General features: G+C 51.1%; 1 long non-coding RNA gene across 1 annotated transcript in view; it reads left to right on the forward strand.

Moving 5' to 3' along the window:
• The window catches only part of LOC135977741 (uncharacterized), a 33,147-nt gene extending 22,201 nt beyond the window's left edge, over positions 1 to 10,946 (forward strand). Inside the window, exons 4-5 of the long non-coding RNA XR_010595193.1 lie at positions 3,724 to 3,851; positions 9,526 to 10,946. This is a non-coding gene — a long non-coding RNA (uncharacterized LOC135977741). The remainder of the gene's footprint in view (positions 1 to 3,723; positions 3,852 to 9,525) is intronic.
• Positions 10,947 to 14,912: the final 3,966 nt, after the last annotated feature.

Consider the following 14,912-nt stretch of genomic DNA (forward strand, 5'->3'; position numbering starts at 1 on the left):
TGGCCGGTTTCCGAAAGATGGTGCTCAGCTAGTGAGGGTCTAATTCTGCCCGAAGAAACATAACGTTTTCATGCTGTGACGTTCTGTACCTCCACCACTCTGGCCGACTTACCAGACCCCCCAGATAGCCATGGCTGCAATGTTTCCCATTCTCCGGTTACTTTCTGTGGGTGTTGGAGATGTGTATTCCCCACCAGGGTGAAGGTCATCGGCGGGCGCCCCCCCTCTGGCCTGGCGGCCATCGGCGGGCGCCCCGCCAGGCCAGAGGGGGGCGCCCGCCGATGGCCGGTTTCCGAAAGATGGTGCTCAGCTAGTGAGGATCTAATTCTGCCCGAAGAAACCACAGAGAACTGTATTGGACCTAAATATCCAGACTGTCTGCAGATGCGGAAAAGAACCGTGTATCAGTAGCTTACACTGAGTTTGCGTGCGGGACGTGGCATTGTCGGTTCTCACTTACACACGCCTTGTGCTCTATCTCTCTGTTTCAGACATCATGAAGCACAAGTGGAGAAGAAGGAAGTGTCAGGAATGCCATACACGGAGGAGAAAAGAAGATGGAGGACAAGGAAAGGAACTCTGGGCACAGTAACCAACCTCAAATCAGGCCTCAGGTCATGTAATTAGGCTGTAGGGGAATCTCGAGCCTCTTAATACCTTGAGCAGCGTGACCGCCCTGTAAGCTGGGTCCCGGTTTGTGCTATTGTGTCGTTTTGACATTCTGCTCCGTTATCTGGCTATTGACGGTGACTGCCCTGTCATCAGGGTGCAAGTCACCTCCCCCTGTCTTTGGAGGGGCATTGAGCTCTTTGTTAAACTGAGCAATGTGACCGCCCTGTATCTGGTGTCTGGGTCTCTGCCCTCTTGCTCATTTGGCTTTACGCCGTGCTCTGCCCCATTAGTCAGCGTGACAACCCTGTAATTAGGGTCTATGTCACAAGCCTCTCTAGGATAGGACATATTGAGCTCTTTGGTACTTTGACAGCTTGACCTTCCTGTAATTCAGGTTATGGTCTCTCCTCTTTGGCTAATGCCAGCGACCACGCTGTAATCAGGGTACAGGTTGCATCTCGCTTTTGAAATCTGGGTAATTAGAATCTTTTCCGTTATGTGGGCAGCTTGACCTCCCTGTAACTAGGGTGTGCGTCTCCGAGGCCCTCTGGGTCTCTTGGCCTCGTGCTGTCTTCACAACCTGTTGCGAACGACCGCCCTGTAATCAGGGATCGGGTCTGTGCCCTCTAGTCTTTTGGCACTTGGCCAAATGCAGCCACTGCCCTGAATGAGCACCCTGTAAACAGGGTACAGGTCTCATCTACTACTATTTCTGGCGCCCCCATGAGACTGTGTCCAGAGTTCCGGCCCATCCAACAGCGCTTCCAACATGCCTGGAATTCTGCAGCCAAGTCTCCTGCTTTCTGCTCACTTCTTGGACTCTTGGAGACCTGACATGCTATTGGTGGTACGATCCGAAAGTGAGTGTCCGCGGCGGTTTTGGACCGTTGTCGAAAGCGGTTCTCATTTACACACGCCTTGTGCTCCCTCTCTCTGATTCAGCCATCATGAAGCAGAAGTGGAGAAGAAGGCCTAACTTGTGTATTTCTCACACATTTCTAAAAGGAAGCAAACACAACTAAATGTTCTGGCAACTGGCAGTTACTCTCCGCACTTCACAACTTTCAAACACCTACTCTACTTAAACGGTCACACCAACCAAAGTGTACCACACATTCAATATTAACTTTGTACCTATTGTGTCAGAAGTGAGAGTGTTTTTAGTAGTTGTGTCCATTGGTGGAAGTGGCAGTCGTGGTGTTTTAGTAGTCTTTTACGCTTATTGAATTCAAAGGATGATGATGTGGATGTTTTAGGTAGGTATTTTTCTGTTAAGTCTTGGTATTTGGGTAGAGGTGCAGTATTTTGTGATTATGACTGTTTTTCTGGTATTGGTTTAGTGTGAATTGTTGGCAATTTTAGATGTTTTTGTATCCGTACATTAGTAGATGTCTTTAGAGGGGAAAGCTGAGGTTGCCTGTTTGGTGCAATTTGATTGGTGTGAAAGTTAATTTCGGGTAGGTGTTTGAAAGCACTGAGGTTTGAATTTTTAGCTCAACAGGGATGCAGGACCCACCTGGCTACCTCAGTTCTTACTGTCATTCCTAATTCCAAAATCTTGGATGAAGATGACCAGGCAGAATAAAGATATCTCCAGAGACTTTCAAGAGGGTAGCATTTCTGCAGCTTTAGGGGATCCTTTAAACCTTATTGAGCGTTTCAAAGTGTAATAATTGTGGAAAACTTCCACTTCTGCCAATTCGAAGTTGAACAATGACCTGTATTAAAGGACTTACACTGGTAGTTAATTCTGTTCTGTATTAAGATGATTTTGCTAAAATCGCCACTTTCTGATGTGTGAAATGAATTATCTAGGTCTGATTATACCTATTTGATAAAAGTGTGATAACGACCCCATGTTAAATGCATGGATTGAACTTTGATTGTCATATCACATTGCTTTGCTTTCTGTAACTCCTTATTTATGAATGTATTTGTTACTATTTATGTAATTCAATTAATAAAATGTATACATTCAAGTATAGTCTCAGTTCTTTCTTTGGCTAAACAAAAAGGAATCTGATAAACTTGTGAAGAATTTTGGTATTGTTACGTTTAATTTAATTAACATCTTTTTACCCTTTTCAGGCGGTCGTTGGAAGTAACTACCCTGTAGTGGTGCAAGTTTGATTTTTCTCTTGGATCACACGTTTTGGGCAGACTGCAGTGTGATCTTGAGAATGGAGATCGCACTGCCACTTAGGTGCATAAGGTTGCCCTCCTAAAGCTTCTAAGGTGCACAAGAATAGGCCTTTGTTTGGTTCCTTCACTGTTCCCAGGCTTATAGATTGCTTGAGAGCTGCAGGCCCTAGAGCTCACTTCCTGAGCACAATATATGATTGTGGCTATGATAAGATTGGACTAAAACTAGCAAGGTCCCGTGGTTTCTGCACCTTTCCCGTTCAGACATTTTTTAAAAAGTAGATTAATGTAATATTTTTATATTTAATTCAATCCCAAGTTTCTCAGAAATTGACTTTTACGGTGCACTCAATTTTCAATATGCTAATACATGTGAGGTAGTGTGGTCTAGTGGTTTAGAGCACTGGCCTGGGATTCAGGCGACCTGGTTTCTATTCCTGCCTCTGCTGCTGGGTCACTGGCTGTCCTTGGGTCACTTGGTGGTCACTTTGCCTCCCTGTGCCAGTGTCCCCCTCCATTTAAAAAAAAAAGTGGGGGAGGGGAGATGATTGTACTGACCTCATTTGTAAAGTGTTTTGAGATCTACAAGCACTAAACAGAATTTTTACTGGGTGCATGAAGATATAATTCACTATGGAGGCATTAATTTTGCTAATGCTGTGAAGAAAACTCTCTTGTGCATAATGAATTGAAACAGCCTCTCTCTCTTTGCATTTGTTAATTCATTTCTCCTATACCAGGTGCTTTTTGTTCCATTGAAATATGCATGGGGATGTGCTTTTTATTTATTACCCTTGCCCTATGATTTATTATTCAAAAGTGGGCAACTTGGAAAGCAAATACTCAATATTAGGTGATTGTTCGCCTGCTGTAGAAAAAGCCCGTGAAGAAGTGTGCAGCAGCTGCAGTTACACTAGGGGAACTCCATGACTTCAATAGATTCAATAGTCGTCTTTTCTCTGTTTACAGGTACTCTGACATGCCCCTTTCCCCCTTCACTTAAACCCAATTCAGAGGCAGCTGATGAGTCGCAGGTGCACTGGCTTCTTCCTTCTTAGAGGATGAATGGCACGCTATGAGAGACCTGAAACCCGATGGTATGATGATGAGGGCTCTAATTCAGCAAAGTACCATTCTAGCATACCTCAGCCAGAGTCATCATGCGTACCTAGAAAAAGAAAGGGCTTCCACAGCTAAACAAAAGATCTGTCAGGACTGACTATTCAATAGAATAGGTTGCTGCTAGTTAACCTGGTGTAAAGTTGGTTAAACCTCTCAAAGACTGCATTGGTGCAGGTTGCATTTCCACTGAATAATTACCATACCTTCTGCCTATTTAAAAATTATCTTCCCTGCTGTTTGATTTGTCTATAATGGCCTTATTGTTAAAACTATTGTGTCGTGTTGCTCTCCACTGCTAATTAGCGGAGCTTGTTAGAAAAAAACAATTGCCAGAGTTTGCTCTTTTGTTGAAATTGAAACACACTGCAGGACTGTGTCAATTCTGACAGAATCCACCAGAAACCAAGCATGTTTCCAATGGAACTTTGCCGGCCAGGCAAAATTCCATCAGAAACTTGCTTGGCTTCCTGACAGCTCAGCTGCCGGGCTCCTTGATAGACCATGTGGCACGCTGCTGGGGAACCTGGGTTTCCAGGCTCCCAGCTCCTCAGCTGCCTGCCTGGTGGGCTGATGGGAAGCTGGGAGCCTGAAAGTTGCGGGAGCCCCAGCTGCCAGGCTCGTGACTCCTCGCCAGGTAGGGCTCTTAGGGTCCATGGCTCCAGGACAGCCCACCAGGTGTGCTACCGTGGAGCTAGGTCTTGTAAGGCTCCAAGGGTCTCCAGCTCTGGGGCAGCCTACAAGGCTGCTTTAGAGCTCAGTGGAGATCAGCAATTCCATTTCACACAGAATTTCAAAATTTTTGAATATGATTCCAAATCAGAATGAAATCTGATTTTGAAATAGCAAACTCCTCTACAAAATAGAATTACCGTTCTCCCCCCAGTTCTTTCCGACTGTGATACTAGTGGGGCCTTGTAATGAATGAAATCCTGTCTTACTGCTTCCCACATCTTTCCCCCTGTTATTTTTCTCCTTTCATCCCTGTGGAAACAAATATTTCCCTTTCCTATATTCTTCCGGTGTGTGTGTGTGTGTTCACTCTGGCGGGGTTGGAACAGATGCCCCTGGGGTAGAAGGATCTTTCCCTGCTGCGTTCCCGCGTGGCCCTTTTCTTGGTCAGAGCTGCCTGCAGAGCAGACTCCATCTTGGCTATGAGGATGCTAAAGATACATAAACATAAACATAAAGGCTGTGGTGACTCTGAAGGGGGTGGGTCAGAGCCTGGGCGGGAAACACTGAGGTGATTCTGAACTGGGGATGGGGAGGTGAGAGCTGGATGGGAAACACTGAGGTGAATCTGAAGTGGTTGGGGAGCGGGGGTCACAGCCTGGGCAGGAAAGTCTGTGGTGACTCTAAAGGGGGGTAAGGTCGGAGCATTGGCAGTAAAGGCTGAGGTAACTCCGAAAGAGTCGGGGGTCGGAGCCTGGGCAGGAAAGTCTGAGGTGGCACAGGAGGAGGAGTCCAGCACTTGGGTGGGAAACGCTGAGGTGACCCTAAGGGGGTGGGGAGGTGAGAGCCTGGGCAGGAAATGCTGTGGTGATTCTGAAGAGGGGGAGGTGTCAGAGCGTGGGCTGGAAAGGCTGAGGTGACTCTGAAGGGGCTGGGTCAGAGCCTGGGTGGGAAAAGCTGAGGTGACCCTAAGAGGGTGGAGAGGTTGGAGCCTGGGCGAGAAATGCTGTGGTGATTCTGAAGAGGGGGAGGTGTCAGAGCGTGGGCTGGAAAGGCTGAGGTGACTCTGAACAGGCTGGGTCAGAGCCTGGGCGGGAAAGGCTCAGGTGACTCTGAAGTGGGTGGGTCAGAGCCTGGGTGGGAAAAGCTGAGGTGACTCTGAAAGAGTTGGGGTCGGAGCCTGGGCAGGAAAGTCTGAGGTGGCAGAGGTGGAGAAGTCCAGCACTTGGGCGGGAAACGCTGAGGTGACCCTAAGGGGATGGGGAGGTGGGAGCCTGGGCGGGAAATGCTGTGGTCAATCTGAAGAGGGGGAGGTGTCAGAGCGTGGGCTGGAAAGGCTGAGGTGACTCTGAAGGGGCTGGGTCAGAGCCTGGGCGGGAAAGGCTGAGGTGACTCTGAAGGGGTTGGGTCGGAGCCTGGGCGGGAAAGTCTGAGGTGTCTCTGAAGGGAGGAGGCCAGAGCCTGGGTAACACCAGAGGAGGAACCTGGAGTCTGGGCAGGAAAGTCTGAGGTGACTGAGGAGGAGGAGACCGGCACACTATGGTGAATTTGAAGTGGTTGGGGAGTGGGGGTCACAGCCTGGGCGGGAAAGTCTGTGGTGACTCTGAAGGGGGGTGAGGTCAGAGCATTGGCGGGAAAGGCTGAGGTAACTCGGAAAGAGTCGGAGGTCGGAGCCTGGGCAGGAAAGTCTGAGGTGGCAGAGGAGGAGGAGGAGTCCAGCATTTGGGCGGGAAACGCTGAGGGGAGGTGGGAGCCTGGGCGGGAAATGCTGTGGTGATTCTGAAGAGGGGGAGGTGTCAGAGCGTGGGCTGGAAAGGCTGAGGTGACTCTGAAGGGGCTGGGTCAGAGCCTAGGTGGGAAAAGCTGTGGTGACCCTAAGAGGGTGGAGAGGTTGGAGCCTGGGCGGGAAATGCTGTGGTGATTCTGAAGAGTGGGAGGTGTCAGAGCCTGGGCAAGAAAACACTGAGGTGACTCTGAAGGGGCTGGGTCAGAGCCTGGGCGGGAAAGGCTGAGGTGACTCTGAAGGGGCTGTGTCGGAGCCTGGGTGGGAAAAGCTGAGGTGACTCTGAAAGAGTTGGGGTCGGAGCCTGGGCAGGAAAGTCTGAGGTGGCAGAGGAGTAGGAGTCCAGCACTTGGGTGGGAAAAGCTGAGGTGACCCTAATGGGGTGGGGAGGTGGGAGCCTGGGTGGGAAATGCTGTGGTGATTCTGAAGAGGGAGAGGTGTCAGAGCATGGGCTGGAAAGGCTGAGGTGACTCTGAAGTGGGTGGGATCAGAGCCAGGGTGGAAAAGGCTCAGGTGACTCTGAAAGGGTGGGTTGGAGCCGGGCAGGAAAGGCTGTGGTGACTCTGAATGGTGAGGGTCAGAGCCTGGGTCGGAAACGCTGAGGTGACTCTAAGAGGGGGAGGGTCGGAGCCTGGGAGGGAAATGCTGTGGTGACTCTGAAGAGGGGGTGAGGTCAGAGCATTGGCGGGAAAGGCTGAGGTAACTCCGAAAGAGTCGGGGGTCGGAGCCTGGGCAGGAAAGTCTGAGGTGGCACAGGAGGAGGAGTCCAGCACTTGGGTGGGAAACGCTGAGGTGACCCTAAGGGGGTGGGGAGGTGGGAGCCTGGGCAGGAAATGCTGTGGTGATTCTGAAGAGGGGGAGGTGTCAGAGCGTGGGCTGGAAAGGCTGAGGTGACTCTGAAGGGGCTGGGTCAGAGCCTGGGTGGGAAAAGCTGAGGTGACTCTGAAGGGGCTGGGTCGGAACCTGGGCGGGAAAATCTGAGGTTTCTCTGAAGGGAGGAGGCCAGAGCCTGGGTAACACCAGAGGAGGAACCTGGAGTCTGGGCAGGAAAGTCTGAGGTGGCTGAGGAGGAGGAGACCGGCACACTATGGTGAATTTGAAGTGGTTGGGGAGTGGGGGTCACAGCCTGGGCGGGAAAGTCTGTGGTGACTCTGAAGCGGGGTGAGGTCAGAGCATTGGCGGGAAAGGCTGAGGTAACTCGGAAAGAGTCGGAGGTCGGAGCCTGGGCAGGAAAGTCTGAGGTGGCAGAGGAGGAGGAGTCCAGCATTTGGGCGGGAAACGCTGAGGGGAGGTGGGAGCCTGGGCGGGAAATGCTGTGGTGATTCTGAAGAGGGGGAGGTGTCAGAGCGTGGGCTGGAAAGGCTGAGGTGACTCTGAAGGGGCTGGGTCAGAGCCTGGGTGGGAAAAGCTGAGGTGACCCTAAGAGGGTGGAGAGGTTGGAGCCTGGGCGGGAAATGCTGTGGTGATTCTGAAGAGTGGGAGGTGTCAGAGCCTGGGCAAGAAAACACTGAGGTGACTCTGAAGGGGCTGGGTCAGAGCCTGGGCGGGAAAGGCTGAGGTGACTCTGAAGGGGCTGTGTCAGAGCATTGGCGGGAAAGGCTGAGGTGACTCTGAAGGGGCTGGGTCAGAGCCTGGGTGGGAAAAGCTGAGGTGACTCTGAAAGAGTTGGGGTCGGAGCCTGGGCAGGAAAGTCTGAGGTGGCAGAGGAGTAGGAGTCCAGCACTTGGGTGGGAAAAGCTGAGGTGACCCTAATGGGGTGGGGAGGTGGGAGCCTGGGTGGGAAATGCTGTGGTGATTCTGAAGAGGGAGAGGTGTCAGAGCATGGGCTGGAAAGGCTGAGGTGACTCTGAAGTGGGTGGGATCAGAGCCAGGGTGGAAAAGGCTCAGGTGACTCTGAAAGGGTGGGTTGGAGCCGGGCAGGAAAGGCTGTGGTGACTCTGAATGGTGAGGGTCAGAGCCTGGGTCGGAAACGCTGAGGTGACTCTAAGAGGGGGAGGGTCGGAGCCTGGGAGGGAAATGCTGTGGTGACTCTGAAGAGGGGGTGAGGTCAGAGCATTGGCGGGAAAGGCTGAGGTAACTCCGAAAGAGTCGGGGGTCGGAGCCTGGGCAGGAAAGTCTGAGGTGGCACAGGAGGAGGAGTCCAGCACTTGGGTGGGAAACGCTGAGGTGACCCTAAGGGGGTGGGGAGGTGGGAGCCTGGGCGGGAAATGCTGTGGTGATTCTGAAGAGGGGGAGGTGTCAGAGCGTGGGCTGGAAAGGCTGAGGTGACTCTGAAGGGGCTGGGTCAGAGCCTGGGTGGGAAAAGCTGAGGTGACCCTAAGAGGGTGGAGAGGTTGGAGCCTGGGCGAGAAATGCTGTGGTGATTCTGAAGAGGGGGAGGTGTCAGATCGTGGGCTGGAAAGGCTGAGGTGACTCTGAACGGGCTGGGTCAGAGCCTGGGCGGGAAAGGCTCAGGTGACTCTGAAGTGGGTGGGTCAGAGCCAGGGTGGGAAAGGCTGTGGTGACTCTGAATTGCGGGGGGTTGCAGAGCCTGGATGGGAAAATCTGTGGTGACTCTTAACGGGGGTGGGTTCGGAGCCTGGGTAACACCAGAGGAGGAACCTGGAGTCTGGGCAGGAAAGTCTGAGGTGGCTGGGGAGGAGGAGTCCGGCACTTGGGTGGGAAAAGCTGAGGTGACCCTAAGGGGGTGGGGAGGTTGGAGCCTGGGCGGGAAATGTTGTGGTGATTCTGAAGAGTGGGAGGTGTCAGAGCCTGGGCAAGAAAACACTGAGGTGACTCTGAAATGCGGGTGGGGGCGGGGTGAGAGCCTGGATGGGAAACACTGAGGTGAATCTGAAGTGGTTGGGGAAGGGGAGTCAGAGCCTGGGCGCGAAAGTCTGTGGTGACTCTGAATGGGGTGGGTCAGAGCCTGGGCGGGAAACACTGAGGTGACCCTAATGGGGGGAGGGTTCGGAGCCTGGGCGGGAAATGCTGTGGAGACTCTGAATTGCGGGGGGTGTCAGAGCCTGGGCAGGAAAGGCTGAGGTGTCTCTGAAGGGGTGGGCCGGAATGGCTGAGGTGATGCAGGAGGAGGAGCTCAGCGCGAAAGATTTGGTACTTTTCTGACTCAGGAGGGGAAAATCTTATCTGAGAGTTGTGGAGTTGTTGTAAGGGTGTCTGACTAACACATGCTTCTGTGCTCCCTCTCTCTGTTTCAGGCATCTTCAAACACAAGTGGACAAGAAGAAAGGTTGAGGAATGTCAAGCCAAGGGGAAGAAAGAAGAGAAGTCACTGAAGCTGGAGGCAAAGGAAAGGGACTCTGGGCACAGTAAACTGCCTGTAATCAGGCCTCCAGTCATCTTATTACACTGTATGGGGATCTCAAGCCTTTTAATCCCTTGAATAGTATGACCCCCCTGTAAATAAGCAGGATCCAGGTCTTATGCCTTTTCCCTTTTTTTTTGGAGGGGAGGAAGATTGGTCAAGTTTAACACTGTGGGTCAAGTGACCTACTGCAGTGAGCTCTCTTTCTGTTCTGGGAAGTCCCCCTTTCTTTTGTATGTATGTGTATGTGAGTGCATGTGATACAAATGGGTGTGAACATCTGCATTTATTTATTTATTTTGAGTTCTTTCAGTTAAATCACTGCAGTGCTTTTTCTTTACTCTCCTCAGAATTGGAAAAAGAGCTGAATGTGTATTAATATATTTATCCTCCTCCTCCACACAAAAGGGAACAGTAAAAGCTCAGATATCATCTTTTAGTGCATAGGAGAATCTCTCTCCACTTCTGCTTTCTTTAGGTTGAATTCCTATTAGTGGGTTGATGGCAATGAATGGCCTTTAATGAGCGTGATTTAGGTCAAAGGAAGTAAAGCATGTGCTAGAACCTGGACAACATGACCACTCTGTATCAAGGATTTTGGTACCTGCCCTTCATTCTTTTGACAGCATGCCACATCAGCAGGTTGCTGGAAGGCCTCATTTTGTAATTAGGGGAGAGACTGAGTCTCTCTCTCTTCTGGGGGGTATCGATCTCTGTGGAAACCTACGAAGACTGACCGCCCTGTAAGCTGGGTCCCGGTATGTGCCATTGTGTCCTTCTGACATTCTGCTGGGTTATCTGGCTAGTGTGAGTGACTGCCCTGTAATCAGAATGCCAGTCACCTCCCTCTGTCTTTGGAGGGGCATTGAGCTCTTTGTTAAACTGAGCAATGTGACCGCCCTGTATCTGGGGTCCGGGTCTCTGCCCTCTTGCTCATTTGGCTTTACGCCGTGCTCTGCCCCATTAGTCAGCGTGACAACCCTGTAATTAGGGTCTATGTCACAAGCCTCTCTAGGATGGGACATATTGAGCTCTTTGGTACTTTGACAGCTTGACCTTCCTGTAAATCAGGTTATGGTCTCCCCTATTTGGCTAATGCCAGTGACCACCCTGTAATCAGGGAACAGGTTGCATCTCGCTTTTGAAATCTGGGGGATTAGAATCTAGACCATAACATGGGCAGCTTGACCTCCCTGTAACTAGGGTTTGCGTCTCCGAGGCCCTTTGGGTCTCCGTTAACAGGTTGGTGAATGTGACTGCCCTGTAATCAGGGTGCAAGTCACCTCCCCCTGTCTTTGGAGGGGCATTGAGCTCTTTGTTCAACTGAGCAATGTGACCGCCCTGTAACTGGGGTCCGGGTCTCTGCCCTCTTGCTCTTCTGGCTTTACGCCGTGCTCTGCCCCATTAGTCAGCGTGACATCCCTGTAATTAGGGTCCATGTCACAAGCCTCTCTAGGATGGGACATATCCAGCTCTTTGGTACTTTGACAGCTTGACCTTCCTGTAATTCAGGTTATGGTCTCTCCTCTTTGGCTAATGCCAGCGACCACCCTGTAATCAGGGTACAGGTTGGACGTTGCTTTTGAAATCTGGGTAATTAGAATCATTTCCGTTACGTGGGCAGCTTGACCTCCCTGTAACTAGGGTGTGCGTCTCCGAGGCCCTCTGGGTCTCTTGGCCTCGTGCTGTCTTCACAGCCTGCTGCCAACGACCGCCCTGTAATCAGGGATCTGGTCTTTGCCCTCTAGTCTCTTGGCACTTGGCCAAATGCAGCCACTGCCCTGAATGAGCACCCTGTAAACAGGGTACAGGTCTCATCTGCTACTATTTATGGCACGCCCATGACACTGTGTCCAGAGTTCCGGCCCTTCAAACAGCGCTTCCAACTTGCCTGGAATTCTGCAGCCAAGTCTCCTGCTTTCTACTCACTTTTTGGACTCTTGCAGATCTGACATGCTACTGGTGGTAAGATCCGAAAGGGAGTGTCTGGGGCTGTTTTGGACTAAGTCATTCCAGGCAGTATACCTTGTCACATTGATTTAGGAATACTTGTCAATTAATTCCTTACCCCCCTTCATCATTTTATTCCTCCTGATTTTGTATGGAGGCTGCCTGGTGAAATAATTGTCAAGGGGAAATCTGGAGATTGTGGCTTTGGAGGGGAATGGGCCCAGTAGTTTTCTCACCCAGTGCAGCTTGGGAGGAGCGGGAAATGCTTGTGGAAATGTCTGAGGACCACAAAGAACTGTCTTGGACCTAAATATCCAGACTGTCTGCAGATGCGGAAAGGAACAGTGTTTCAGTAGATTACACTGAGTTTGCGTGCGGGACATGGCATTGTCGGTTCTCACTTACACACGCCTTGTGCTCTCTCTCTCTGTTTCAGACCTCATGAAGCAAAAGTGGAGAAGAAGGAAGTGTCAGGAATGCCACACACAGAGGAGAAAAGAAGATGGAGGAAAAGGAAAGGAACTCTGGGCACAGTAACCAACCTCAAATCAGGCCTCAGGTCATGTAATTAGACTGTAGGGGAATCTCGAGCCTCTTAATACCTTGAGCAGCGTGACCGCCCTGTAAGCTGGGTCCCGGTCTGTGCTATTGTGTCGTTTTGACATTCTGCTCCGTTATCTGGCTATTGAGGGTGACTGCCCTGTAATCCGGGTGCAAGTCACCTCCCTCTGTCTTTGGAGGGGCATTGAGCTCTTTGTTCAACTGAGCAATGTGACCGCCCTGTAACTGGGGTCTGGGTCTCTGCCCTCTTGCTCATTTGGCTTTACGCCGTGCTCTGCCCCATTAGTCAGCGTGACATCCCTGTAATTAGGGTCCATATCACAAGCCTCTCTAGGATGGGACATATCGAGCTCTTTGGTACTTTGACAGCTTGACCTTCCTGTAATTCAGGTGATGGTCTCTCCTCTTTGGCTAATGCCAGCGACCACCCTGTAATCAGGGTACAGGTTGCATCTCGCTTTTGAAATCTGGGGGATTAGAATCATGACCATAACATGGGCAGCTTGACCTCCCTGTAACTAGGGTTTGCGTCTCAGAGGCCCTTTGGGTCTCCGTTAACAGGTTGGTGAATGTGACTGCCCTGTAATCAGGGTGCAAGTCACCTCCCCCTGTCTTTGGAGGGGCATTGAGCTCTTTGTTCAACTGAGCAATGTGACCGCCCTGTAACTGGGGTCCGGGTCTCTGCCCTCTTGCTCATCTGGCTTTACGCCGTGCTCTGCCCCATTAGTCAGCGTGACATCCCTGTAATTAGGGTCCATGTCACAAGCCTCTCTAGGATGGGACATATCGAGCTCTTTGGTACTTTGGCAGCTTGATCTTTCTGTAATTCAGGTTCCGGTCTCTCCTCTTTGGCTAATGCCAGCGACCTCCCTGTAATCAGGGTACAGGTTGCATCTCGCTTTTGAAATCTGGGGGATTAGAATCTGGACCATAACATGGGCACCTTGACCTCCCTGTAACTAGGGTTTGCGTCTCCGAGGCCCTTTGGGTCTCCGTTAACAGGTTGGTGAATGTGACTGCCCTGTAATCAGGGTGCAAGTCACCTCCCCCTGTCTTTGGAGGGGCATTGAGCTCTTTGTTAAACTGAGCAATGTGACCGCCCTGTAACTGGGGTCTGGGTCTCTGCCCTCTTGCTGATTTGGCTTTACGCCGTGCTCTGCCCCATTAGTCAGCGTGACATCCCTGTAATTAGGGTCCATGTCACAAGCCTCTCTAGGATGGGACATATCGAGCTCTTTGGTACTTTGACAGCTTGACCTTCCTGTAATTCAGGTTATGGTCTCCCCTATTTGGCTAATGCCAGCGACCACCCTGTAATCAGGGTACAGGTTGCATCTCGCTTTTGAAATCTGGGGGATTAGAATCATGTCCATAACATGGGCAGCTTGACCTCCCTGTAACTAGGGTGTGCGTCTCCGAGGCCCTCTGGGTCTCTTGGCCTCGTGCTGTCTTCACAGCCTGCTGCCAACGACCGCCCTGTAATCAGGGATCTGGTCTTTGCCCTCTAGTCTCTTGGCATTTGGCCAAATGCAGCCACTGCCCTGAATGAGCACCCTGTAAACAGGGTACAGGTCTCATCTGCTACTATTTATGGCACGCCCATGACACTGTGTCCAGAGTTCCGGCCCTTCAAACAGCGCTTCCAACTTGCCTGGAATTCTGCAGCCAAGTCTTCTGCTTTCTACTCACTTTTTGGACTCTTGGAGATCTGACATGCTACTGGTGGTAAGATCCGAAAGGGAGTGTTTGGGGCTGTTTTGGACTAAGTCATTCCAGGCAGTATACCTTGTCACATTGATTTAGGAATACTTGTCAATTAATTCCTTACCCCCCTTCATCATTTTATTCCTCCTGTTTTTGTATGGAGGTTGCCTGGTGAAATAATTGTCAAGGGGAAATCTGGAGATTGTGGCTTTAGAGGGGAATGGGCCCAGTAGTTTTCTCACCCAGTGCAGCTTGGGAGGAGCGGGAAATGCTTCTGGAAATGTCTGAGGACCACAAAGAACTGTCTTGGACCTAAATATCCAGACTGTCTGCAGATGCGAAAAGGAACAGTGTATCAGTAGATTACACTGAGTTTGCGTGCCACACACAGAGGAGAAAAGAAGATGGAGGAAAAGGAAAGGAACTCTGGGCACAGTAACCAACCTCAAATCAGGCCTCAGGTCATGTAATTAGACTGTAGGGGAATCTCGAGCCTCTTAATACCTTGAGCAGCGTGACCGCCCTGTAAGCTGGGTCCCGGTCTGTGCTATTGTGTCGTTTTGACATTCTGCTCCGTTATCTGGCTATTGAGGGTGACTGCCCTGTAATCAGGGTGCAAGTCACCTCCCTCTGTCTTTGGAGGGGCATTGAGCTCTTTGTTAAACTGAGCAATGTGACCGCCCTGTATCTGGGGTCCGGGTCTCTGCCATCTTGCTCATTTGGCTTTACGCCGTGCTCTGCCCCATTAGTCAGCGTGACAACCCTGTAATTAGGGTCTATGTCACAAGCCTCTCTAGGATGGGACATATCGAGCTCTTTGGTACTTTGACAGCTTGACCTTCCTGTAAATCAGGTTATGGTCTCCCCTATTTGGCTAATGCCAGCGACCACCCTGTAATCAGGGTACAGGTTGCATCTCGCTTTTGAAATCTGGGGGATTAGAATCTAGACCATAACATGGGCAGCTTGACCTCCCTGTAACTAGGGTTTGCGTCTCCGAGGCCCTTTGGGTCTCCGTTAACAGGTTGGTGAATGTGACTGCCCTGTAATCAGGGTGCAAGTCAC

Source organism: Chrysemys picta, unplaced genomic scaffold (genome assembly GCF_011386835.1).
Source record: "Chrysemys picta bellii isolate R12L10 unplaced genomic scaffold, ASM1138683v2 scaf22, whole genome shotgun sequence".
Taxonomy (NCBI): Eukaryota; Metazoa; Chordata; order Testudines; family Emydidae; genus Chrysemys; species Chrysemys picta.